Source organism: Benincasa hispida, chromosome 12 (genome assembly GCF_009727055.1).
Source record: "Benincasa hispida cultivar B227 chromosome 12, ASM972705v1, whole genome shotgun sequence".
In the NCBI taxonomy this organism is placed as follows: Eukaryota; Viridiplantae; Streptophyta; class Magnoliopsida; order Cucurbitales; family Cucurbitaceae; genus Benincasa; species Benincasa hispida.
In genome coordinates this window covers 9,456,452-9,483,834 of record NC_052360.1, presented here as the reverse complement: position 1 = coordinate 9,483,834, position 27,383 = coordinate 9,456,452, and the positions used below count along the sequence as shown (strand labels likewise).

General features: G+C 34.0%; 3 long non-coding RNA genes across 3 annotated transcripts; 2 read left to right on the top strand and 1 right to left on the bottom strand.

Moving 5' to 3' along the window:
• Positions 1 to 11,090: 11,090 nt before the first annotated feature.
• On the bottom strand, positions 11,091 to 13,318 carry LOC120068063. The gene is made up of 2 exons (XR_005479078.1): positions 11,553 to 13,318; positions 11,091 to 11,372 (listed from the first exon to the last, which is right to left on the bottom strand). It is a non-coding gene; the product is annotated as an uncharacterized LOC120068063 (long non-coding RNA).
• Positions 13,319 to 22,994: 9,676 nt separating this feature from the next.
• On the top strand, positions 22,995 to 23,951 carry LOC120067044. Its single transcript, XR_005478910.1, has 2 exons — positions 22,995 to 23,218; positions 23,521 to 23,951. It is a non-coding gene; the product is annotated as an uncharacterized LOC120067044 (long non-coding RNA).
• A 1,611-nt stretch (positions 23,952 to 25,562) lies between these two features.
• LOC120067043 lies at positions 25,563 to 26,823 on the top strand. Its single transcript, XR_005478909.1, has 2 exons — positions 25,563 to 26,013; positions 26,398 to 26,823. It is a non-coding gene; the product is annotated as an uncharacterized LOC120067043 (long non-coding RNA).
• The last annotated feature ends 560 nt before the right edge of the window (positions 26,824 to 27,383 follow it).

The following is a 27,383-nucleotide window of genomic DNA, read 5'->3' as shown; positions in this document are numbered from 1 at the left end:
TAAGGTCTTATCTAGATAGACTCCTCAAAGGTTTGTTAATTCTTTTCCCATACTATGATTTTTTTTTTCTTTTGAAGCACACTTACCATAATGTTGATAAGCTAACCCGTGGTTATTTAATCTAATAGAATTCATAAATCTGATAATTTGGTTGTTATTTTGGTCTCAATTTGATTGTTGGATTTGGCTAATTTTGAAAATTGAGAGTATTAGCCCAAGTTAGAAAAGTGCCAAGGACAGGGCTTACAAGCTCAACTTTTATTGGGCCAGAATAAGATGGGTCAACTTTAACCATTAGCCCAAATCATGTTTTGTGGATGAAAGTTGATGGGGGAATTAAAGAATAATAGGGGAAAATGGAGTAAATATTGAGAAATACATATGTAAACAATTAGATTGAGGTACAAATATCTCGCTCTCTTTAAGGAGATTCAAGTCCTCTACAGTGTGTATTGAATTTCTTTATATCAACCATCGGTGCAACAGATATTCTCTAGCTTGTTCCCTCTAGGATACAACAAATCAACTAAAACGTTGTGTAGTTCAAACCACTCTGGTCTGAAAGGTTGAGCTCAAAGCTTTACAACTAAAACACCTTTTAATTTTGGTCAATTGCTCTTAAAAGAGCCTGAGAGGGTAAGAAAGAAAGATATATTGAGTATTGGTTGGTGTTTTGTGTTATGATCTGAGAGAAAGAAACACTAGGTATTTATATTGAATTTTTAGATCTAGACAATTAACATATAATTAATGAATTTCATTTTACATTCTCAAATAGCCACAAAAAATATGTTTTTTCTCTAGTTTATTAACAAAACTTCTTTTAACTTTTAACTTCTAACTTGTCTCATGTATGACTTAAAACTCATTAAAACTATTAAAATTGTAACAACAATCCCCCACTCATTTTTAATACTTAAAATAAGTAACAAGATAGATGATCAAAAGAAAGATAATTATGCATCATAAAGATTTGACTCTACATTGAACCTTTACTAGTAAAATTATAATTTGTATTCCAACGTTAGTAGTGGTCTCTGACTTGAACTATAACGCTAAAGAGGAAATAGAAAACTTATTATCCATACATAATTATCTAAGTGTTGTCATGAGCTTTATTATTAACACTTTAAGGCCTTAATCATAGTATTTCATGAATGTATTTGAGAATAAACTCCATATTCTCATTGAGAGCGGCCCGACTCTCACACTCATATACATAAAATTTTTCAAGGGTACTCCTACAATATAACACGCCCTACTCATAAGAGTTACGAATTTTATTAAGAATTTATTGAAAAAAAAATCAACCCACCATATCTTTATAGGATAATGCACTCACATCATAGGGATGGATCAATATATAAAGATAGTGCATTTCTTGGCCATTTATAATTCATTTTTCACTTTGAACCTAGTTCTCAAGATCTCTAATCACTAGGTAGGTATCCTTATATATGGCTCATGATAATTATAAGGGCTTCAACCCCATCTCTCTTGATGTGTTCTAGATCTTTTCTTTAGTTAAGGTATTTGTTAATAGATCTGCAAGATTATCACAAGATTTAATATAATTTACATTAATGATTTCATTACTCCAATAAGATCTCACAGTACTGTGTTTCTTCTTGTAGGTTTGGATTTATCATTATAAAAACAACTTTTTACTCTACCAATTATGGTAGTGGTATCACAATTTATCAAGATTGGAGATACTGGTTTCTCCCACTTTGGAATAAATCTCTTAAGTCAACTGGCTTCCTCAATAGCTGCAGCTAAAACAATAAGCTCTACTTCCATAGTGAAATTAGTAATAATCGTTTGTTTTTTTAGATTTTCAACAAATAGCATTACTTCCCAAGGTAAAAATATACCATGTAGTGGATAGATAATCATCTGACAATGTATTCCAGTAAGCATTAGAAAAATCCTTCAATAATATTAGGATATTTCTTTATAGAGTAATCCATTATCTTTTGTTCCCAATAAATATTTCATAACATGGTCATTGACATGCCAATGCTCCTTACCTGGCTTACTTATAAATCTGCTAAGAACTCCTACTACATATACATTGTTAGGTCTAGTACAATCAATTGCATATCATAGGCTACCAGTCACACTAGCATACTTCTTTTTTAATTTAATTTCACTACTATCATTTTTCAATAGGAAATAAGTGAATTGAATCAAATGGAGTAAACACGTGTTTACAATCAAAATAATTATATTTCTTAAGTATTTTCTCGATATAATGTGATTGATTAAGAAAAAATCCATCTGGACTTTTCATTATTTTCAAATCCAGAATAAAATTAGCCTCGTCAAGATCTTTAATATCAAAATGACTATTCAACAACTTTTTTGTTTCATTTATAACAAAATTATTTGAGCCAAAGATTAGTAAATCATCAACATATAGGCTAATAATAACATGAAAATTTTTCCATGATTTATGATAGATGCACTTGTCAGTAAATCATCAACATGCAAGAATCAAATTTTTCATATCACTCCTCTAGAGCTTGCTTTAAGTCATATAAAGATTTAGTAAGCTTACATACTTTGTTCTCTTATCCAGGCTCTAGAAAACCTTGAAGTTGGTCCATATCATTTTTTTCTTCTAAATCACAATTTAAAAAACTTGTTTTCACATCCATTTGATGAATATTCATTTAAAAGATTACAGCAATTGCACTTAACAATCTAATAGATGTGATTCTTGTAAACGGAGAAAATGTATCAAAGAAGTCTAAATCTTCCTTTTGTTTAAACCTTTTGCGACTAGTGTAGCTTTATACTTGTCTATACTACCAACTAGTTTCAATTTTTTTCTTAGAATCCATTTACACCCAATAGTTTTACAACCTAGTGGCAAATCAACTAACTTCCAAATTTTATTAGAAATTAGTGATTTCATCTCATCATTTACAACATCTTTCCACAAAATTGCATATGGGGATGTTAAAGTTTCTTGCAAAGAAATTGGTGTTTCCTAAATATTATAAACACAAAAATTAGGACAAAAAAAACTTTCACAGTTCTAGCTCTTTTACTTCACCTCAATTCAACTGGGGAATTGTTGTCATTATTATCACTAGGAGTAGAGGAACCAAACTTAGAAGTTTGGTCACTACTTTGACCCCACTATTTCTTCACTTGAAAGGAAATATTTCTTCGTGAAAAATTACATTATTTGATTAAAAAAATCACATTATGTTCAATATCAAGAAATTTATTGGTTGGACTATTAGTTGCATATATCCAAGAAAAATAGAAGAAGTAGCTTTATACCCTAATTTTAGTCTTTTATGATCTATTAGCCTTACAAAAGCTAAATATCCAAAATTTGACTTATACCATTTCCATAATTGAAAAGATGTAATCTTTGTCATTTTATGTGGTACTCTATTTAACACATGACAAGTAGTCAAAACTTCACCCCAAAGAGTAATAGATGCACCTGCTTCTAGTAGCATAGCATGTCAAACCAAGTGAATATCCGGAAGTAGTCTCATGAATTATTCCTAATGATTTAGCATATTAACTAAATTCAACTAATTCATATTCTCGACCTCTAATTCTTTTTAACTTTTCTATCAAATTGATTTTCAAATTCGAGGATAATTTTTTAAAATTCTCAAAAGCATCACTTTTATTTTTAATAAATAAACATAAGTATATTTTGACAAATCATCAATATAAGTGATAAAGTATCTATTTCTTCCTCTAGTTAAAATTCCTTTAAATTCACGTAAATTTGTGTGAATTAATTCTAGTAATTTGATATTTCTTTCAAGGTTCTTTTGTGATCTAGTTTTACTGTATGTTCAAAATTATTTTTTAAGCTAGGAATTAATTCAAGGCTACTAATTATCCCCACATATTTACTATTTATATGACATAAAGAAGCATGCCAAAAATTTAAATAATAGAGCATATAAACTGAACTGGTAGATGCTTTATTGATATTCTTGATGTTCAATTTGAACATTCCATCACATGTATAACCTTTCCCAACAAAAATTTCCTTTTTTGTTATTACATACTGATCAGATTCCATAGTTTGTTCAAAGTCTGCTTTATTAAGAAAATAACTCGACATCAAATCCTTTCTCATGGAGGGTGTGTAGAGCACATCTTTCAAAATCATAACTCTTCCAGGTGAACTTAATTCAACCTCACCAATCCTTAGAATTTGGGTGGCATGAGAATCACCAAGCATTATTATTTTAGGCTCCTCAAAAGTGAAAGAGATAACAACGTACATGTGCAAGCAGTTTGAATCTTAAGCACTCCAACTATATTAATTTTAAGGATCAAGCATGCATGTTCATAACAAGATTTTAGGGTTTAAGATTACAACCTCTGTAGAACTCAAAATTTCAGCAACTCCTTGGTAACTTCTGATCATGAACACTTCGTGGACTATTGCTAGAGTCTTTCCCGCTATTCTTTAGCCTTAAAACAGATTGTGAGATCCAATTTGTGAAGAAATTTAAGGGAATTTGAGAGAGTTGATAGGTTTTTAGTGTGTGAAAGTTAAGAACAAATTCTTCTTTAAATATGTAAAATTGCATGAAAAAATTTCCAACCAATTTTTCTTCTATTTATAGAAGAAACTCATGCAATCTAATTGCATGTTAATTTGACACCAAATAATCTACTAATTTAGTGGGATTCAAAGTGTTAAATTAAGTGGAAAAAGTGGGAAAATCCCACTTTCAAAATTCTTTTACTTTTAAATAAATTTTCAAAAAATCAATTTAAAATGAATTTTGATTTTAATTTGAATTTCATAAATTCAAATTTAGGTTTAAATAAAATTAATTCAAATAATTAATTACATAATTTAATTAAATTAATAAAACACCTATCTCAAACATGAATCCCCATTCATATATTCAATATTTAAATCATATTTAAATATTTTCAACCCTTTAATTTGTTTATTTTCATAATTAAACGTTAATTATATCACATATATTTAATTATAATTCCCTGAACCGATTTTGAACATTTCAATTCTCTCAACACATTGCCCCAAGGTTTAGTCTGATATGAGCTAGCAGGGAGACCTAATAGACCTACAGATCATGAGCTCCAACGATCCGAGATTAATCAGCTAAACTTTTTAATCCAATTAATTAGCATTTGTTTCTTTAATACAAGTAAACATCGTCAATTTTCTAGCGTCACACTTTAGGTGGTGGTGACCTTTTCCTTGGACTGACTTATATTTCTTTAAGTTCTTTACATACCCTTTAAGAAATGGATCAAGCCATGACATGGTTCAATTTATTTTTTTTTCTTTTACTGGACTGAACTTGAAGTTTTCTTCAAGATGCCTACGTACTCTTTATAATGAATAAGGATCAAGTCATAACATAATTCAAAAGATTTTTTTTTTCTTTTGTCGTTCACCTTTTAAGTTCATGCAGGCAAGAAGCACCATGCAGTTTATAATCTTACGATAAGGATTTTTTTTTTTTTTTTTTTTTTTTTTTACATATCAAGCATAAAATTTCATAAGAAACTTGTCGTTGATTGAGCCAATTGTTAATCCTTCTTGATCAACGATCTTGTATGCTCCATTTGTGTAGACCTTTTTGACGATGTAAGGTCCATCCCATTTAGGTGTGAACTTATTTCTCGTATGTCTCGTCGTGATAATGGGTCTTCTTACAGGAAGCACCAGATCACCGACTTGAAAAGATCTAGGTTTCATGTGCTTATCAAAGGCTTTAGACATTCACGCTTAGTAACACCCCAATGCTCGTTAAGCTTCCAGCCATTTTTCGTCAAGTGCTTCTAACTCTTGAAGCTGTAACTTGCCGTTGTCTTTTGTAATCAATGTTTCTTGTAGTGCCATTCTTAGTGATGGAATTCCTCTTTCCAAAGGGAGGACAACTTCTACTCCATAAACAAAAGAGCATGGTGTAACTTCTGTAGGGATAGGATGAGTGGTTCGATAATCCCACAATGTCTCACTAATCTTCTCTTGCCAATCACCCTTCGACTTAGAAACAATTTTCTTCAGTAGGTTGCATAATGTTTTGTTGAATATCTTAGCCAACCCCTTTGTAGTGGTGTATGACTTGTATTGCTTGAACTTGAATTTCTCACACAACCTATCCATCAAGTTATTAGAGAACTGCCTCCCATTATCTGTCACAATTTGATGGGGGATACTGTACCGATAGATGATGTGAGTATGGATAAAGTTCACCAAGTTTTCCTTTTTAGCTTCTCTCAAGGCGATAACCTCCGTCTATCTTGAAAAGTAATAAGTGGCTGTGAGGATGTACGAATGTCCTACTGGCGACTTATGTATTATAGGGCCAACAAGATCAAGTCCCCATGCTTCAAAAGGCCATGAAGTTACAATCGGATGTAGAGGCTCAGGCAATTGATGAATGAAGTTTGCATGGTATTAACAAGCCTCACACTTCTTTTGTTGGGAAAAAACTCGCAGTTCGTAATCATGGAAACATATTCTATTTTTCAATAAAAGTATTGTTGAAGCATTTATTCAATAAAAGTGTTATTGAAATTGCATTATGTAATAAAATCCAATAAATGAATCCATGGATATAATATGAATACTTTAACTTTATGTAGAGACAGAAAAGAGAATCAAGTTATAGTATACAGCCAAAAAGGTCTATAAGTATATGACTAAGATTGGAAACCTCATCTTGTGGGCATTATGGATGCGATCTACTTTGTATACTAACAAACGATGTGATCCCAAAATCGCTCATGTGGAAACATGCGAGTTGAGGCATCCTATGCAAAAGATTTTTGCATAAGACCGGACTACGAAATAGTCATTTTTCTTTATAATGACCGTATACTGTTACAATTGACTATTTCAAATTCGATATATTGGGGTTGATGCCCTAAATCTCGTAGGATCTCGCAGTTTGTAAACACATGTATGAACAAACACTTGTGATGTAATAATATGAGATATTTTCTTCACTGTTGTCTATGAAATATGAGATATTTTAGTTGCATTAACTACAAACCAATAAACTAAGATCCCTAGTTATCGTTGTGACTTAAGCATGTATATGGAGACATACAAGTGGATCATGCCTTAAGTGATAACCTAAATGGTCTGTAGTATATGGATATAGAAGGGAAACCTTATCCTGATGACACTATGGGTACGGCCCGCTTTGTAGATGTTACAAGTGTTGTTAAGTGCTACAGATGGTATGATCCTAATCATTCATGTGGAGACATGCGAGCGGGGGTGTCCTATACAAAGGAGTTTGCATACGATCGGACCACGAAATGTTTAGTCTCATTATATAATGTCGTTCATGACAGAGACTTTCATTTCATTAGGATGACTATAGGTAATATGACCTTAATCCTGAGTGAGTTGGGAACTCCTGCTTATGAGAGTGGTCCTTTGATTTGCATGGGTGCGAGTGGCCAGATTGCCAACTAAAACCTACCACTTTGGGGATTTTTCTGATTGGGGAGCTGGGAACTCAGCTACACAAGATGGAATTCACTCCTTCCCCGAAGTAGAGGTAAGTAGATAGATTGCTCCCTTAAGGGCTGATTCCAGGCCTTGAATGATATGTCGCCATACATTTTCTCATGGCTCGAGAGGTGTTTACTCATAGTAAGACTATGATATATTGTTCATTAGAAGAATCAGTGGTACTTAAAGAGTTAGATGTAACTATAGGGGCAAAACAATAAATTGGCCCAGCTGTACTTACGAGTGATCTGTGAAAGGTTACCGTATTGTTGATTGGTTATATCCAATGGACAAAAAAATATATCTGTAGTGGGAAGAGTGTAGTTGTCGGTCTTTAGTGGAATGCTCGACAGTTAACGGACAGTAGATTTCGTGATTAAAGAGTTTAGTCAGTTATTCATGTACCGTTGGAGCTTCAAGCTACAGGTTCATAAGGTCCCCTTGGTAGCTCAATGGATTCAAGTTGATAATCAGTTTTTGGGTTAGTTTGAAGTGTTCAAATTAACAAAAGGGAATTTGATTATATAGGATATAATTAAATTAGTTCAATTACATGTGATATAATTGATATGATGTATGAGATATATTAATTGGAGGATTTTGATATAAATATAATTTATATTAATTAAAGAAGAAGAGAACTATGGTTTAAATATTACATATGATGTGATATTAAAAATATAGGTTATAAATATAATATGATGAGTTAGTTATTATATTTATTTATAATTAAAACAATTATGTGATAATTGTGGTTGGTTATTTTCTCCATTAACCGTGAAGGTGGGAGGTTATTTTTAGTTTTGGATAACTGAAGATAAAATAAAAAGTGTTTTCATTTTGTTAAGGGATCGCTTCATTAGTTGCATTACTAATCGTTTACTCACGAGAGACTACACGATAGCCTTCTAGCGAGAGACTAAACGATAGTGTAAAGCGAGAGACTAAACGATCGTGTAAATGATCTAGTGATTTACTAAACTATCGTGTAAACAATATAGTGATTTACTAAACGATTGTATACTAGCGAGATTTACTAAACGATCAAGCATTCTCAGTCTATGCGATAGATAGAACCTTCTCCCACTTGCTTGATCATGTAGTTCGATCGTTTTCTTCCTTTATCCCTCTACCAAATTCACACAAAGCCTACACCTCTTGGATTCTCACTCCGAGAATACCAAGGTTGTCGAGTGGTAGTGTCGAAGGGTGCTTGTTCAAGGAGAAGACTGTTTGTGATTACTAGACAATTGGCAAGACAATCTGAATGATAGCGAGAAGTTGCTGTCTAGTTCTTCACGAGAGCGAGAGATTGATAAAAGAAGTGTTCTTCAAAGGTATGCCTTTCATTCCCTTTTTTATTTGATTACTAAAGTATGTTGTAATTTGTTCTAAGATGCATAACGGTTCTGTATGTTTGTGAATGCACTTTATTCTTTCACAATGGACTTGGAAAGATCTTGCTTCCGCTCACTGGTTCTCTTGAATAAGAGTTCCTTCACGATGACCTAAGGTAACTCGATCTTAATCCTGAGCTAACTATGAACTCCTGTTTATTCGGGATTATCCTTTGATCTGCATAGGCGAGAGTAGTTAAATAGCACTGCTAAACAAGCCTCCCATTTTGGGGATAAGACCGGATAGATAGCTGAGGACATAGTACTGCAAGATGGAATTCACCCCTACCTGTTTTAGGGTTAGTAGATAGGTTGTTCCCTTAAGTACTGATTTCTGGTCTTGAACAAAGAGGCCCCACCATTCTTGGCCGTGAGGGACATAGTTTATTAGTTGGACTATAAACCAATTGTTCAATAGAGGATCACTAGCAGCTTAAGGAGCAAGATGTATTTACAGGGGTAAAACGATAATTTTGACCTAGCTGTAAATATGAATGACCTGTGAAGGATCGACTTATTGATCATGGTTAAATCAAATGGATAAAAATATATCTATAGTGAGGAGAGTGCAACTATCGAGCTATAGTGGTCTGTCTTGGTGGGCAACAAATATTGATTAAGTCGGTTTAAAAAGTTAGCCAATTAATCTCAAGTCGTTGGAGCTCATGATCTGTAGGTTCATAAGGTCTCTCTATTAGTTCATAAAACATTACACCTTGGATTAGAATATTGAGCGAATTTGAAATGTTCAAATTCAAAATTAGGGCTAGAATTTGATTTAAATATTGATTACATGAATAGGGATTCATGTTTGAATTAGTTGTTTTATTAATTTACATTTGATATTAAATTATTAAATTAGAGAAATTAGAATTTCGAGTGGAAAAATCCAACATTTGATGTTTTAGTGGTTTTTTCCACATTTCAACACCTTGTCCACTCACTTAGTGCTAATTGAAGTGCCAATAAGTTGAATGTATGAGTGCTTTCATGCTTGAACTTTTTAAATACTTCTATGTCAAAAATTGGAGAGAAATGCATGCTGAATTATTGGAAAATTATGAGAATTTTTTAAATTCTCTCAAACCCTCTCCAACCCCAACCTCTATACCTCTCAATTTAGAGTTTCCACCACTCAATCCAAGACTGAGAATAGTAGAGAAGCTTCTCTTGGTGGTCTACTAGAGATTTGGAGTTTCTTCGTGGATTAAGCAAGGAACAAGAGGAAATTAACAAAGATATACATAAATGAAACCCACTTTCTATTGAAACTGTTTTTCAGCATGTTTGAACTCAAATTAAGTATAATTAGAGTGTTTAATTATTCTGTTAACTTTTTCATTTTGCATCTTTACTCTATCAATTGATATCAGAGCATGATTTAAGCACTCAATTAATGTAAATTTGAGTTTGGTGCGTGAAATTCTAGTAATGCATGTTTGGTGACTGATATGGTTTTTAATTCAACTTTGGCATTAGAATTCTCTTTCATTCAGTTGTTAAATTTGTAACTGGCTCTTGATTGATGGGTCTTAATGTATGATTAAGGGTTTGTAATTTTATTGGAGTCAATAGAGTTGAAAATAGGCTGTAATTGAAGATTCAAGCAAGCAAGGTCAGCTGCAGAAATTAAAAAACAACCACTGCCTTCGCAGCGTCATGACGCCATTGCAACGTTGGGATGAAGCATTGCAATACCGCTCATCCCAGTCCAGAGACACATGATGCGAGGATCGATTCATGGGAGATGGCCGGTTCGACCAATTTTGACTTCCTTGGGTCTAGTTCAACCCATTTTAGACCGATTCATCCACTTTTGAAGCTTTTGAGGGCCGCACTACTACAAAAATTGTATTACTTGACGTTTTTCCAATGTCAAGTAATATAAGCGTCGAGTATTCGACTGTCAAGTATAGTGTGATAACTTGACTCTGAAAAAACGTCAAGACAAATGTTTCTTGATACAATTTTTGTGTCAAGAAAGATAATACACTTGACATTGGTGGTATGTCAAGTTTATTGATTCTTGATATTGATTACGTATCATATATACTAACTCTTGACGTTTTTTAATTGTCAAGTATATGTCTTTTTTTTTTCAAATTAAATGCCTCAATTGATATTCTCATTTTTTGCCTTGTATTCCAACAATACAATTATATGAACTAAATAAACATTATACATTTAAGATCTATCAACTCAATATATTCACTAAAAATTCCATATGTTCAACTATGACCTTTCATATGAACACTGCTCATAAATTACAACAGTATTTCTTTTTCACATGTACATGCACAAAATAAAATCTCAACTATTGTTTTTGTATACAAAACTCAACTTTCAACAAACACAAAAGTGACTGTTTAATAAGTAACCTCTCAACAAAGTACATTATTTAATCTATACATTGAGCTTTGAAGTCTAAAGATCGAGAACTAAGGGTCAGGCAAGCCATGTTTAAGCAAGTCAACCTGCGAAATAGAATAAAAGGCGATAACATCAAATTTCAAAATATAGAAATAAGTGTTAAGATACAACAATGACAAAAAGTCACGCACAAGGAAAAATGTACATGATTGGCTTACTTTATGCAATGGAAAAATATCATACTCGTGACTTAAAAAATCTACAACTTAAAGTTAGGTACTTACTGGGATTTCATTCATTCTCTTTTGACCATATTCAACCTAACACTTACCTTTTGCTACAAAACAAACGAAGATGGGAGAGATTTGAGAAAATATAACAAAGAAGAAGAAGATTATCAACAAATCAAACATATGCTAAAATTTAAAATAGAAGAATGAAGATACCTTTCCCCCAACTTTCACAACTTTCACAACTTTCAGGCGAAAGAGACTTGACACAATTGTAATCCATCTATAAAGGGAATCAAAGTGCATCTTTAATAGAAAACTAATACAAGAATCAATGAGTAGAAGAGAATATTGGAAGCCCAATCTTATCTACAAGCAATAAAAAAGTTCTTCAAAATTTCATTCACCAAAATAACCAATTAACTCCAAATAGATTACCCAAAGTGTGGCTTGATCCAAATGTCACTTCAAAACTACAACAAAGTAATCTAACCTACGAAAAGTTCAATAATAATGGTTACAAAACGCAAATTCCAGCAACTATGTAACAATTTCAAAAGAGTTTCAAGGCCTTAATAGCTATCAACTGTGGCTCCAATCCCTTGAAATATTTTAATTGCACATCAAAAATTGAAAATAACTTAATTATTAGACCAATACTTCAATGGGTAACAAAGAACTATTAATACTAACCTGATTTATATTCCATCCCATCGAATAGAACATTGACACATAAGTTGGAATTTATAAATCTATCTATATGTATATAATATATATGATCCAGTATACATCAATCCCATGCATGCTAAAGTATTAAAAAAGTAAGAAGTAATATAAAATCAATGGATTTATGGTAAAATCCCTACCTGATACATTTTATCAAAATTTTGGTTGGCTGGTAAAGGGATCAATGGTATATTTTGTTGGTAGATTGGATGATTAGAAACATGACTATTGCTTTCCAATTGGCTGTTTTTGCATTAATTGTTACTTGATCAATCTTACTGATTAGTGTGCCCGTTGTATTTGCTTCTCCTAATGGTTGGTCGGGTAACAAAAATGTTTCATTTTTGTATCGAGAACGAAGAGGTTCAAGAGATAAGAGAATTAAGGATACTCACCAGAAAGACTAATGCAATCCATAATGATGTACCACCGAAACTTACCAAAACCTTGCGAAGATCGGTCTCAAACCTATTGGACAACAACTCAACTCCTTCCAACACTTCAAAATCAATCTTATCATCAAACATTCAAGCAAGCAAATCATTACAAAAGATGCTACATTATAGCCCAAATCACAAATTAAATATTTGAAAGTACGGGACTAGAATTGGAAAAATCCCAAATTATAGAGAATAAAATGATAATAAGAGAAAAATGAGTTAAACCAAACCTACAGTCGGTAAAAAAACACCCACATATACCAAGAGATCCACGGACAACTAACACCTCTGAAAGCCAGACACGCCCGTGGAAGACAACCCCTGAAACTGGAATCAATCTACCCGAAAAACACCTACATCGGAAACCCACTCGCCGGACGCAAACCGGAACCCACGCGGCTACACTAAACCAACTGGACACTCCACGCCTCGAACGCCAGGGTCGACGACAGACGTCTTCAAATGGGTGGTACACAATGGTACACGACTTCAGATGGGTGGTACACGATTTACCCGTCTGGAATGCCAGTGTCGACGACGGACGACTTCAGATGGCTTCAGACGGCTTCTGTGTTCTCTCTTGCTCAAAATTTGCAGCCCCAATCTCTTATTTTAGGTGGTACACGATGGGTGACCTAGTAAGAAGAAGATTAGATTAATTACAAAAATGCTACCAGCCCATATTTACAAGTTTGTCTTTGGGCCTTTAATTCCACCAATTTCCTAATAAAAGCTCACTTAAATAACTTGTTATTTTCTACAAATTTCTCATAACAAGACTAAAGTAAAAATGGAGAGAAAGATAAAAAGAAAATAAAAGGGATTTGGAAATTAGGTTTTCTTTTGTTCTCCCTTTTTGCTCTTTACTTTTTTTCTTTTCAATAAAGGGGGAAGGTCGAACGGACGCAGCTGCTGCACGTAAGAGGTTGAAGGTTGATCGACTAAATCTAGGACATTTAACTCTTTTACTTCTTTAAAATAATTAGTCAATTATTTTTTATATTTTCTTGACACGAAAAACGTATCAAGTAATAGTTCGTGTGAAAATATTCAAAACATTCCATTAATCTCCGCTTTTTTAACCCTTTTACTTGACATTTTCTTTTCTAGAAGGTCATTACTTGACGTTTTTTCCAAAGAAACGGCAAGTAATTAAAAACTACAAGTGTCAAGTAATGTAGATTTTGTAGTAGTGCCAGTTAGGGTGGTTTGGGTTTAGTTCGGGTTGGTTCGAGCGATCCAGAGGCTTTCTCAAGCTCTTTTTGCTTTAGTTTTGTAATAAATTAGTTTATTGCTTGTTTAGGATGCCAAAGTTGGTCCATATCAATGTTGTTTAAATATTTTATGCATGTGATGTATGTTATATTTAAATTAAACATGTATGTGCATATTATATGTCATGTATGAAGGAAATCAAACATAAGGATTTCTATGAGCAACGGAATGATCTTTCCAAATTTCATTCGTAAATGAACATTAACAATTACAATCTAAAAACGGAAACATACTGGTCATGCGAACAACGAAATTATAGCATGCTTTACTATACGATCAAGGGTAGAATTACACATACCTTTAAAGACTCATTTTCAACACCTTTGATCACGAACGCTCAAACAATCAGCAAGACTGCAACCCTGAATGCTTGAGCACTACAACCGCTACACTGCACGATCACAGGGACCACGAACTCAGCGATCTCCAAGATCACGAACACAGCGAATGACCTCCAATAAACCTTGACAATGTCAAGTTGAGTATGACACCACCACAATGGCTACCTTGGTATTCTTGGTGTGAGAATTCAGAAGTGTAGTCTCTGTGTGGACTTGGTTAGAGGATGAGACCGGAGGAAGAACAATCGTGTAAACGACTGAGCAAGTTGGAGGTAATAAGTCTATTGTATAGACGATGCTCAATCGTTTAACAGAAGCTATGCGATCATTTAGCTAATCGGCCAACTGAGTGACTATCGTATAGAAACACTCCATGATCATCTAGTCTCTCTTTAGCTGTCATTTAGTAAATCTCATTTACTTGACAGCCACCATGAGAACTTTCCGAGAATAGAATCTCTCACAAGAACATAACTAAAAATAGACAAACATTTTTCTTTTTATCTCACGGTTACAATGAAACTACCAATAACCTCCCACTCAATTGGTTATTAGAGAAAAATAGATAATTATTCAATAATTAATATAATTATAAATATACATGATAACCAACTTACCATACTATATTTATAACCTATAGTTTTAATATTTCATCTCATGAAACATATAAACCATAGCTCTTTTTCTAATTTATGGTACTTAATGTAAATCTCATTTACATTAATCCTCAACTTAATGTATCTCATACATCATATCGATCATATCATATATAATCGAATTATCTTTTGTCAATTTGAACATTTCAAATCAACACCAAGAACTGATCCTCAACTTGAATCCATTGAGCTACCAAGGGGACCTTGTGGACCTGTAGCTTGAAGCTCTAACGGTATGTGAATAACTGACTAAACTCTTTAGTCACGAGATCTACCATCTGTTAATTGCCAGACACTCCACTAAAGACCAACAACTGAACTCTCCTAACCATAGATATATTATGTGTCCATATCAACCAATCAACAGTGCGATAACCCTTCACAGATCGTTCGTAAGTACAGCTTAGCCAATAACCATTATGCCCCTGTAGTTACATCTAGCTCTTTAAGTACCACTGATCTCTCTAATGAACATAAGTCATAGTCCTACTATAACTGAGTCCTCTCTTCCAAAGAGAAGTTGTGGCCACTATGTTCAAGTCCCGGAATCAGCCCTTAAGGGAGCAATCTATCTATTTACCCCTGCTTCCTAGAAGGAGTGAATTTCATCTTGTGTAACTGAGTTCCCAGCTCCCAAATCAAACAAGTCCCCAAAAAGGTAGGTATGTTGAGTTGGCAATCTGGCCACTCTCACCCATACTAATCAAAGGATTGCCTTCAAAGGCAGGAGTTCCCAAAACACTCAGGATTAAGGTCATGTCACTTATAGTCATTTAGGTGAGATGTAAGTCTCCAGTATCAAGGGCGTCATATACAGAGACAAATCATCTCATGGTCCGGTCTTATACAAACTCTTTGTATAGGACATCCTCGCTCGCATGTCTCCACATGAATGGTTAGGATCTACCATCTGTAGTAGTTCACAACACTTACGTACCTCTACAAAGCAGGCCGTATCCGTAGTGTCACCAGGATCAGAAATCCCTTCTTAATCCTTATACTATAGACCTATTTAGATTATCACTTAAGGCATGATTCGCTTGTATATCTCATATACATGTTGAAGTTTACATACGATAACCATGGAGCTTTGTTTATTGGATATGAGTAAATGCCAGATAAAATAACTCTTATTTTATTCATAACAATGTGTATAAAATATAAACTACGAGACTCCGGGAGAATTAGGACACCAATCTCAATAATGTAGATTTAGAATCCCACCATAGGAAAGCATGAAAGCATGTTTCATGCATTGATATATGTTATAAATTGATTCTAATGTATATAGTATGCATGAGTAGGGTTTCATAAGATGAATATAATTATTATATTAATGTGTGGAATGCTTAAGTTCATGTTAAAGTCAAATTGATATTTGAAATCTATAACAAAGATAAGATGCATGCTTACTTAGATTTAATAACAACTTGTTTAATAGTTAAAATAGGTCGTTATATTATAAAACACGGTTACAAACTCAATCGGTCTATAATCTTGTCTAAAGCTGAAGATACTTAAATTGATGGTTTATGTAACAGCTTCTACTTGGGGATTTTAGCCGAATTACTGAGCATTATTAACCGGTTTTATGAGCATGCATAAGTGATGTGAGGTAATAAAATGGTTTTATCACTTATACATCGTAGGTTAAATCCAAATATAAATGTTATACTTGGATAAATCACATAGACTTAGGATGTTTTTTAGCCAAAATACACTTAAGTACAAGAGATACCCAAATAATTAGAACACTTCAGTGGGAGATTAATAATATATATGATATATTATTTTTAGCTCTTATGTCCCTAAGAGTTCACACCGTGAGATCCATGCTTGGTTTCGTATCGCTTTTATCGCAACTGCTCCATTTGAAAAGTGTTTGCATGGGTGAATATCAAGGTGAATAGAGGAAGTAGTTCATAAGTGGGTGCAGGAAATGTGTCAACATATTCTACGGTCTCTTCCATTAGCTTGAACAGTGAGATTCCTATGTTGCACCTATTGTCGTATTTAGGTGGCACTAGCTAGTCATTTTTACGGCGATCCCCTCGGAGGGTTGTAACATAGGATTCGAAACAACCCAAACTTCATAAATGAATAAGGTGTCTTAGTTTTGGCTTGAACATTGTCTTCCTATTCGAGGGAATATTCATACCGTTCTTTGAAATCTGAAAAATGGAGGGTCACGCTTACAAGAGTTACTAAGCATCAGTAAGTTCTTGATTGAAAACGATAACTAAATGACTATAGGAATAAGAGTTATTTTAGATATAGTATTTGGTCATGAATGTCTTGCTTTATTGAAGAAGTATTTGACTGCCCCTCGGTAGAATCTATTTTGACTCACTAAAGTATCGTTGTAAATAAATAAAGAAATATGGATACTTTATTACTTTTGCTAAAATTGGATTTAGATGAAATTTACTCATAGAATTTGTTTATGTTTCAGCATGTCAAACTCAATTATACAACTCTTTGCCTCAGATAAATTCAATGGAGAGGTTTATTCAAATTGGAAGTCAAACATAAATACAATACTAGTAGTTGATGATCTGAGATTCGTTGGAGGAACATCCTCTTCTTCCCAATCCTAACGCAACCCAAAATGCTAGGGATATCTATGACAGATGGGCTCGGGCTAATGAAAAAGCCAAAGCCTATATTTTGGCAAGCATATCTGATGTGCTTAACAAAAAGCATGGAACCATGGTCACTATAAGAGAGATCATGGAGTCGTTGCAAGGGATGTTTGGACAACCATCCTCATCGGCACGATAAGATGCTATTAAATACATTTACAATTTTCGTATGAAGGAGGGGGACTTTGTTAGAGAATATGTCCTAGACATGATGGTCCACTTCAATACAGTGGAGGCAAACGGGGTTGTCATAGACGAGAAGAGTCAAGTGAGTATAATAATGGAATCTCTTCTGATGAGTTTTTTAACTTTTCGTACAAATGCAGGGCATGTTTTCTAACTTTGATATAGTGTCTTAGCTTGTCGATTGCAAAGAAGAGTGCAGGGCATGTTATAGGAGAGTAATTGATTTTAGCTCCGGTTAAAGTCCTACTTAGATAATAGAGAGCATGCACCTTTCTTTTCTCTTCTTCTTGCGCCAACAATTCCCCCAATGATCTTTCCTGCGTGATAATATACAATATCAATGACTTGCCTACTACAAGAGCGCATAGGACAGGGGGACTAAGAAAGTATCTCTTTATGCTATAAAAAGCATTCTGGCAGGCCTCATCCCATTCAAAATTTTCTCCTTTTCTCGTCAGTCTTTGAAAAGGTTGACATTGACCAGCCAAGTTGGAAATAAACCTTCAAATGTAAGCCAGATGCCCCTGAAGACTTCGTAACTCACGTAAATTCTTTGGCCTCGACATCGATCTTGGATTGATCTACCTCAATCCCTCGATTTCTTACAATGAAACCAAGAAACTTCCCTAAGGTTACACCAAACACGCACTTAAGAAGGTTCATCCTCAACTGGTATTTTCATACACTATTAAACATAATTTTCAGATCCTTCAAATGATCTTGTCGTTTCTTGGACTTGATCACAAAATTATCAACATAGCACTCTACATGTCTGTGCAACACATCATCAAACACTTTCTGCATGGCTCGTTGGTAAGTGGCGTCAACATTCTTCAACCTGAAGGGTATCACCTTGTAATTGTATATTCCTTTTGGAGTCCAAAAGGCCGTCATTTCCTCATCAGCGAAAGCTGTATTTGGTTATACCCAGAAGATTCATTCATAAAGGATAGGTCCTCATACTCTATTGTTGCATCAACCATGCACTCTGTGATGGGCAATGAAAAATCATCTTTCGTGCATATATTGTTTAGATCATGAAAATCTATGCAAAGACGAAACTGTCCGTTCTTCTTTCTAACAGGGACAATGTTGGCTACCCACGTTGGGTATTTAACTTTACTAATAAACCTTGCTTCAATTAACTTATTAACTTTAACTTTAATCTGAGAAATAAGTTTTGGTCGAAAGCGTCATTGAGCTTGCTTAATTGGTCGACACCCATGTTTGATTGCAAGATGGTGGACTGCTACCTTCGAATCAAGCCCTGACATCTCTTTTTATGAGCAAGTGAAAACGTCCTTATGTTCAGTAAGTAAACTCATATATTTGTCTTCTTCCTCTTCAGAGAGAGATGCGCTAATGAAAGTCGGGTGTGGTTCCTCTACTGTGCCAAGATTCACCTTTTTGAGTTCGTCCACCATGGATTAACCACTATTCTCCAAACCTCGTGGAGCATCTTCCACCTCCTCTTCAGTCATTTCATCTTTGGAATCTTCAATGATGGTAATGTGGTGACATTAAATTTCACCTTTCTCATGCACTAAGCTTCCATTTTTAGGGTTAGTGAAGACAATGTCGCGCCTCTTCACCTTCAGTAAACTTTCACTTATGTTGAGAGTAATGAAGGTTTTTCTCTTCATTCGTGAAGGAACAGTACTATGAAGTTCCCTGTCACTTCTTGCCTCACAAGATGATTTCTCACCTAATGGACTTTCGGTATCTTTATGGCTGAGGCACCGCCAAATTGACATGCAAAATATCAGCTTACGTGCAAAATATCAGCTTCTTCTTCCTTATGGTTATATTGGGGACGACATTACGAGTTTCTCATTTACCCTTTATCTCACTGGAGACACGCTTGCTAAAGTGATCCTTAACACCCTCACACATAAGGTGATAAAAAATGGACACACGGGATTTTCTTTCACTTTTCATTAAAATTGTATCTAATCTTTCAAAGGTTGATGGTCGACTCACTACCAGACATTGACAGACAATTTCCTCTTCCCTTTTGTAAGGCAAAATCAACCTTCGAAAGGTTAAGTGTTAGCTAGAGCCAAGGGTCGTGCGTAAATTTTCTCTCTCTACTTCCATCATGCTCAATCTTTCAAAGATCAAAGCGTGCATAACAAGTGATCTGATGCGATCGAAGGCTAAGGTTTTTTTTATCCTCGCCCTCTTTTTCTCCTACATCATCAAATTCTTCTGCAGTTATATAATTTCTGTTGACCACCTTTTCCTTCGTCATTCTGCTTATGCAAGGCTCTGACAACTTATATCCAAGTCCCTTTCTCGATGCAAGTATAGCATGCCTCTCTCGCAAAAGCTTCTTCTGGGTCGAAGAAAGCTCGGGTCGCTCATAAATGCTCAAACTCTTAAATTCGTTGTGAGTTGTGAAGTCATTGTTGGGATTGGTATCCTAATTCTCCTGGTAGTCTCGTAGTTTGTAAACACTTTGTGAACATATTGTTATTAATAAAATAAGTGTTATTTTATAAGCATTTACTCAATCCAATAAACTAAAATCTGTGGTTATTTCATGTAACTTAAGCATGTATGTGGAGGCATACAAGTGGATCATGCCTTAAGTAATAACCTAAATGGTCTGTAGTATAAGGATAAAGGAGGGATACCTTATCCTGGTGACACTGTGGATACGACCCGCTTTGTAGATGTTACAAGTGTTGTAAAGTGCTATAAATGGTTTGATCCTGACCATTCATATGGAGACATGCGAGCGGGGGTATCCTATACAAAGAGTTTGTATAAGACTGGACCACAAAATGATTAGTCTCTTTATATAACGCCATTGATAATTGAGACTTATATTTCACTAGGATGACCATAGGTGACATGACCTTAATCCTGAATGTGTTGGGAACTCCTGCTCCTGAGGGCGATCCTTTGATTTGTAAGGGTGAGAGTGGCCAGATTGCCAACTCAACAAGCCTACCATTTTGGGGGATTCATCTGATTGGGGAGTTGAGAACTCAACTACACAAGACGAAATTCACTCCTTCCCCAAAGTAGGGGTTAGTAGATAAATTGCTCCCTTAAGGGCTGATTTCGAGTCTTGAACATAGTGACCACACCCTCTCCTGGCCTAAGAGGACTTAGTCATAGTAGAACTATGACTTATTTTTTATTAGAAATCAGTGAGAGTTAAATGTAACTACATGGGACAAAACGGTGAATTAGCCTAACTGTACTTACGAATGATTTGTGAAGGGTCATCGCATCGTTGATTGGTCATATGGACACAAAAATATATCTGTAGTGCGAAGAGTGCAGCTATCGATCTTTAATGGAGTGACCAATAGTTAACAGATGGTGGATCTCGTGATTAAAAAGTTTAGTCAGTTATTCACATACCGTTGGAGCTTCAAGCTATAGGTCCATAAGGTCCCCTTGGCTCAATGGGTTCAAGTTGGGAATAAGAATTTGGGTTAGTTTGAAGTGTTCAAATTAAAAAGAGGAAATTTAGTTATATGTGATATAATTAAATTAATTCAATTATATGTGATATAATTGATATGATGTATTAGATACATTAATTGGAGGAATTAATATAAATATGATTTATATTAAATACCATAACATAGAAAAAGAACTATGGTTTATATGTTTCGTATAATGAAATATTAAAATTATAGGTTATAAATATAATATGATAAGTTGGTTATCATATTTATTTATAATATATCCTTTTGGTTATCATATTTATTTATAATATATTAATTATATGATAATTATTCTTTTTCTTTAATAATCGATTGAGTGGGAGGTTATTGAAAGTTATGGTAACTGTGAGATAAAAGGAAAATAGTTTTCCAAAATTAGTGGTTGATTCATTTGTGTCATTTGACAAAAGAAGTAACTATTGAGTAAAAGTGTTTTACTAAACGATAGTGTCTCACAGCCTACACGATCGAGTTCTGAGTAGACTATACGATAGTTACTCGCTCACTCGTTGCTACACGATCGAGTAGTAAAGTCTATACGATAGGTTTCATCTTACTAAACAATTGAGTATCTAGTCTATACAATACACTTCACCCATCTCCCACTTACTAGATCGTCTACCTTCTGAATTTCTCTATCCAAAGTCACACAGAGCCCACAACTCCTGGATTCTCATATCGAGAATACCAAGGTAACTCTTGTGGTGGTGTTCCTGTTCAATTCGAGGGTCGAGGATCAAGTTGGACTCGATATTGATCGAGGATTCATCAGTTCGTGCTATTGGCTGTTCTGTTCGTTGCGTTTGAGTACTTCTTTGGGTGCATTGGAGATTGATCGAGGGATACTTGAAGAAAGAGTTCTTCAAAAGGTTTGCATATTCTATCCCTTGTTCATTCTTTTAAGAAGCATGCTTGTAATTTACTTATTATACATAATCATTTCCGTTTAGACTATAATTGTTTTATATTATTTCTTAATGGTATTTGGAACGATCTGCTTCCGCTCATGGGATCTCTATATTTAGATTTCCTTTAGTCATACCCTGCTTTTGCCAACAATTTGTAAGCTTTAGGACCGAACCCATTTTCTTCGTGTTTCGGGCATATTTACCTTTGTCAAGTCTTCCTTAGGTTCATGCATTTTTTGTTTCGTTATCGACGTGAGTGGTGTAACAAAACTTTCTTTTCAGATTTCAATATCCCCAACCTTCAAGCCTTTTGAGCACTCCGTAAAAGGTGACTCACCCTCCTTGAGCCTCGATAAAGGAACATATAGCGCAAGATCAGAGTACTTAGAGCCTTTTCATCTTTTAATACCAGTGTCTTTGTAACTCTACTGGATGCCTCACCCTCTTTCGAGCTAGAGGCTCGTGCCTTGTCCCTTGTCTCCTTCCCTGCATCTGCTTGTGATTTCGACTTGGATTCACCTCCATCCTTTATTAATGGAGTCTTCATAGGTGTTACCTCACCAACACCCTTACTCTTCAAATAAAACTTCACATCTGCGGAGTGAGACTCAACTTCTAAAAATGGATTAGAGTCTGTTTCAACTTTTTTAGATTGTGTTTTGAAGTGATTTTGGCATGACCAAAATCACTTTTTTTCTTGCTAAAATAAATTTTACATAAAATGATGGTGTTTGGCAATCTAATAAAATTGATTTTCAAAAAATCTAAAATCACTAAAAATTGATTTATGAAATATCAGTTGGATGGTGATTGTGTAAAAGATGATTAACCGAGAATCACCAGCAAAATTTCTCCTTATTTTATGTAGTTTTTGAAATACCTAAAATACCCCTATATTTAAGCATCAAACTATCATCTCTCTCAGGTCTTTCTCCCTCCTCATACAGCAGCTTCAACTTCCTCTCAAGAAGCTCTCCATCCTCACCGGTCCAACAACTTTGATGGCCTCTCAACGATCTTCTTCATCCTCGTAGTTCCAGAAGCTTCCATTGTCTCTTTTCCTTCTATCCTCATCATTCCAGGTATTTATTTGTATGATTTTGTAATAGTCTTGAGTTTTTCGTTATTTTTTATGGTCTATTCTGTTATTTTTATTGAAAGCATCCGGTTGTTTGTGGAAGAATCGGAGTGGGTTTTTTTTGGAATCTTGAGTTACTAAATCTCACTTGTTGATTGCTACCTAGAACATGTTTGTTAAAATGTTTATGTGAATTTTAGGGTTTAGGGTTGATTTTGATCTGGAATTTGGTTCTTAATGTGTGGTTTCGTTGGTGTTGTGAATGTGTTTGACAAAATTTTCTATTGTTTCTTCTATTTGCCTTAGAATTTGGTCAATTCAAGAGATCGTAGCTTTTCGAAATTCTTGATCCAATCGCGTGGTTGACTCTGGTTGATTGTTGGTAAAGTTTTGAGGAATGGGTATGTGAAGAAAACGTTCAAAAGATCATTGACACGCCCTTTAGAGATGAAACAATTTGAAAAAGCTGAGGAAAACAGTCCTTGGAAGGATCTCTTCGTTTACTGGTTTTTCGGTCTCAAAAGAATCTCTTCGTTCCATTGGCTTTTTTTGTGATTCCTTAATAATTTGTTAAAGTTTTGCTGTCGGAGTTGGGAGCTTGATTGCCATTTGAGAAAAAAAGGGGTTGCTCTGACTTTTTTCTGGGTGATTTCGGTTAGAAGGGTTGTTGAAATTTTGTCTAGATTGGAGGGATTAAAATTGAACTATGTTTTAGAATTTTGATGACTGTTTGTGCATACTAATTTTCCACCTTTCAATTTTTTGGTTTCTACGAGGTGGGAAAGGTTTTTTGAGGTAGTTTGCATGTGCAAAGGTGGCATTTGTGCATAAAATTTTGGTTTCATTGAAGTAGATAATGATGAGTCTCTTTTTAGCATATTCTCGAAGACCACCTGTTTTGGATCTATAAAAAATTAACCAAAGCTAAGATTCAATGGTTAGAAGCTACCTCTCTAAAACATTGATCAAATTCAAAAGGGTATTACCTAATTCTTATCAAAGACGATTCAGGTCCTCTATCCTTGTTGAATTGTGTTGGAATGTCCTCGTTGAAAGAGAACATCCGTTTCGAAACCGATAAGTAAGTTCATCAAACTTTCAAGAAGTAAGCAGAAATATTAAATAATGACAGGTAGAGAAGTTCAGGGCAAGGAACAAAGTTTTACCTCTTGTCTCTCTATGAAACCTTGCTGCTTAAGATCGTACAATTGGAAAGAAACTAAAAACATGGCATTATAAGGTAAAGACAAAAGAATGTAGTTAGACACAATGATTCCAATCATATTAGAAACGTAGATATTGGGAAGAAAATGAGTTGATAAATGTAGTCCATCCAAGAAACAATAATTCAATATCCTGCAGATATACAATATCAAATAAAAAAATACCAAGAAAAAATAGTACCCTACCATTGTTTGGCACATGTTTTGCAGATAAGAGTTCAAAGTTGATAAAGGTTTGATTAATGCAGATTTTTAGGTAAATTAGAAGTTATGAGCACTTTCCAAGTCCTTTCTTTTGAATATTAGGTGTCATATGGGAAACCACATCAGCTAGTGTATAACGTGGCTTGATTCTTAAGTTTAATTTTTTGTCATTGCTTTGGCCAATTATGTGTCATTGCTCTGGCTACCTCCATTTATTTCCACATTATTTTTAAGTTTATTTCATGTTGCATTATGTTGCTAATATAGGAAAATGTATCTTTTTTTGTCTTTTCTTTTATATTTGTTCCTGTCAAAGTTTTGTTTGAAGAATGAATTTACTCCCTTTTTCTTTTAGAATGTCTAAAAATATAATTCTTAGTGATGAAAAAGATAAGCACATAAAAGCTATTTGGGACGATACCACTCTTAATACATTAATACAAGTGTGTTGGCGAAACTTTAAATGGGAACAGGTCTAATTGTCATTTAAATAAAATTGGATGGAAAAATGTGGTAAAGAACTTTAATGAAAAGACTTGAAAAAATTATGACTATAGACAGTTGTGTTGGGATCGTCCTGAAATCTCTATTGTATTCTCGTAGTTTGTAAACATTGTATAAAAAAATTATTATTAATAAAATAATTGTTATTTTATGAGTATACATTCAATCAAACGAACTAAGATCTTAATTATTTTATATAATTTAAACATGTATGTAGAGATACATAGGTGAATCATTTTTAAATGATAACCTGAACGGTTTGTAGTAGATGGATAAGGCTGGGTACCTTATCATGGTAACACTATGGATACGACCTGCATTGTAGATGTTACAAGTGTTGTAAAGTACTACAAATGATCTGATCCTGATCATTCATGTGGAGACATGTGAGCGGGGTATCCTAGAGTTTGTATAAGATCAGACTACGAAATGACTAGTCTCATTATATAGCGCCGTTAATAATAGAGATTTACATATTTGATATAACATATAGTGTGTGTATATATATATATAATTATTAATTAAAGGGAGGGAGTTACAACTCCATCTCCTTAACTTTCTCAACCATAACGTGGATGTGTGGTGGTTCGGTTTTCTTCTTCCACAATTTCTGTTTTTTGAAACAGAGAACTCTCTCTGGTTCATCTCCCTGGAAAAACATAGAAGAAAAGCAAGTTTTCTTCTCCCTCCTCTCTTCCTTTCCTCCCTTTCTAAAATTCAAGCAAAGCTCGCAACTTTTGCTTGAATTTTCAATCCCAACAGAATACATAAAATTCTCTAGTAGTGGTGCCCATTTTGGGATTTCGGATCGAAGTTCGAAACGTTCGTGATCGGATCGAGAGACTACGCGAAGAAGATTGGCTTCAAGGTAAGTCCTCTTTTCTTTTCTTAATTCCCTCCAAAGCATGCTGTAATATTTTGTTAATGCATAATTTGTTCTGTTTTGTAAAATTTTGTGATTCTGTGAAAAACAAAATTGGGACCGATCCCCACATTTTCGTTGCGGAGTCTTCACAGGTTCCTTCAATTGGTATTAGAGTGGACGGTTTTGGTCCCATTTTTTTAAATTTTTTTCAGAATTGTTTTATAGAGTTATGGTGGGTGCATTCTAATGATTTTTTGAATGGTTTGCAATTTTGGACATTTCAGGATTAGCTTTAGTTTTACAGCTTTATGTTTACAAATTTGATTTGTAAGGGCCCATTGTTTTGGGTATTAAATGCTATCGAGTTTGTATTTTATTGTGTTTTAGTCACTCGTGCTGTTCCCGATGAGTATCTAGAGAAAACGAGGTCAAAAATGGAGGAAATTTGAAGGAGATTGCGGCTGTACAGTACAGGCTGTACCGCAGCATTGCAATGTTGCGATGAGGCGGAACGAAATTTTTTTCATAGCGTTGCAATGCTAGAACAGAATATTGCAACACTTCGAGACTTAACAAATTTTCTGGTTCGCACGCGGTTTGGTTCGTAGCTTGATTGGTTTGTGTTCGGTTCGCTTGGTTCGAGTAGTTCAAGGGTGGTTCAGAGGTTGAGCGGTATGGTTCGTGCGGTTCAAGGGCCGGTTCACTTGTTTTGAACAGATTTAACTATTTTGAATGTAATAGTTTTTTATTAATTAAATTACTATAAATGTTATATTAATTTAATTAATACTTTAGGAGTACAATCTTGATCCATAATTGTTGTTTAAATTATGTATATGATGTATGGTTTAATTATTTTATATATGACATAATGTATGTCATATAGTAAAAATCTCACCATAGGTTATGCATTATTCTTGCATCATTTATATTATAAATGTTATAATATAGTTACATGATTTAATTCTACAGCATGCTTATGTATCATATAATATAAGTGTTATACTATATGGTTGCATGTATTAATAATATATACATGCATCATTTTTATTATAAGAGTTATAATAGATAATATGGATGTATGTTTGAATGTATGTTATTAATAATTTCATTACTTCAATATATAAGCGTTAGGTATGTTTAGTAATTAAATGGGAATTGCATGATGCATGACACAATTTTAGATAATCTTATAAATGTTATAATTTTATAAAGTATGTCATTCGATACAATGTATGATTTTAATTCATTTCATTTATTTTATAAAAGCTATAATTAAATGAAATAGAAATTAAAATTATTAGTTCAGAATTGCATACAAACCTTATGTTAAAATCATCTTTTAAAATAGTTTTAAAATATGATTCAATCAC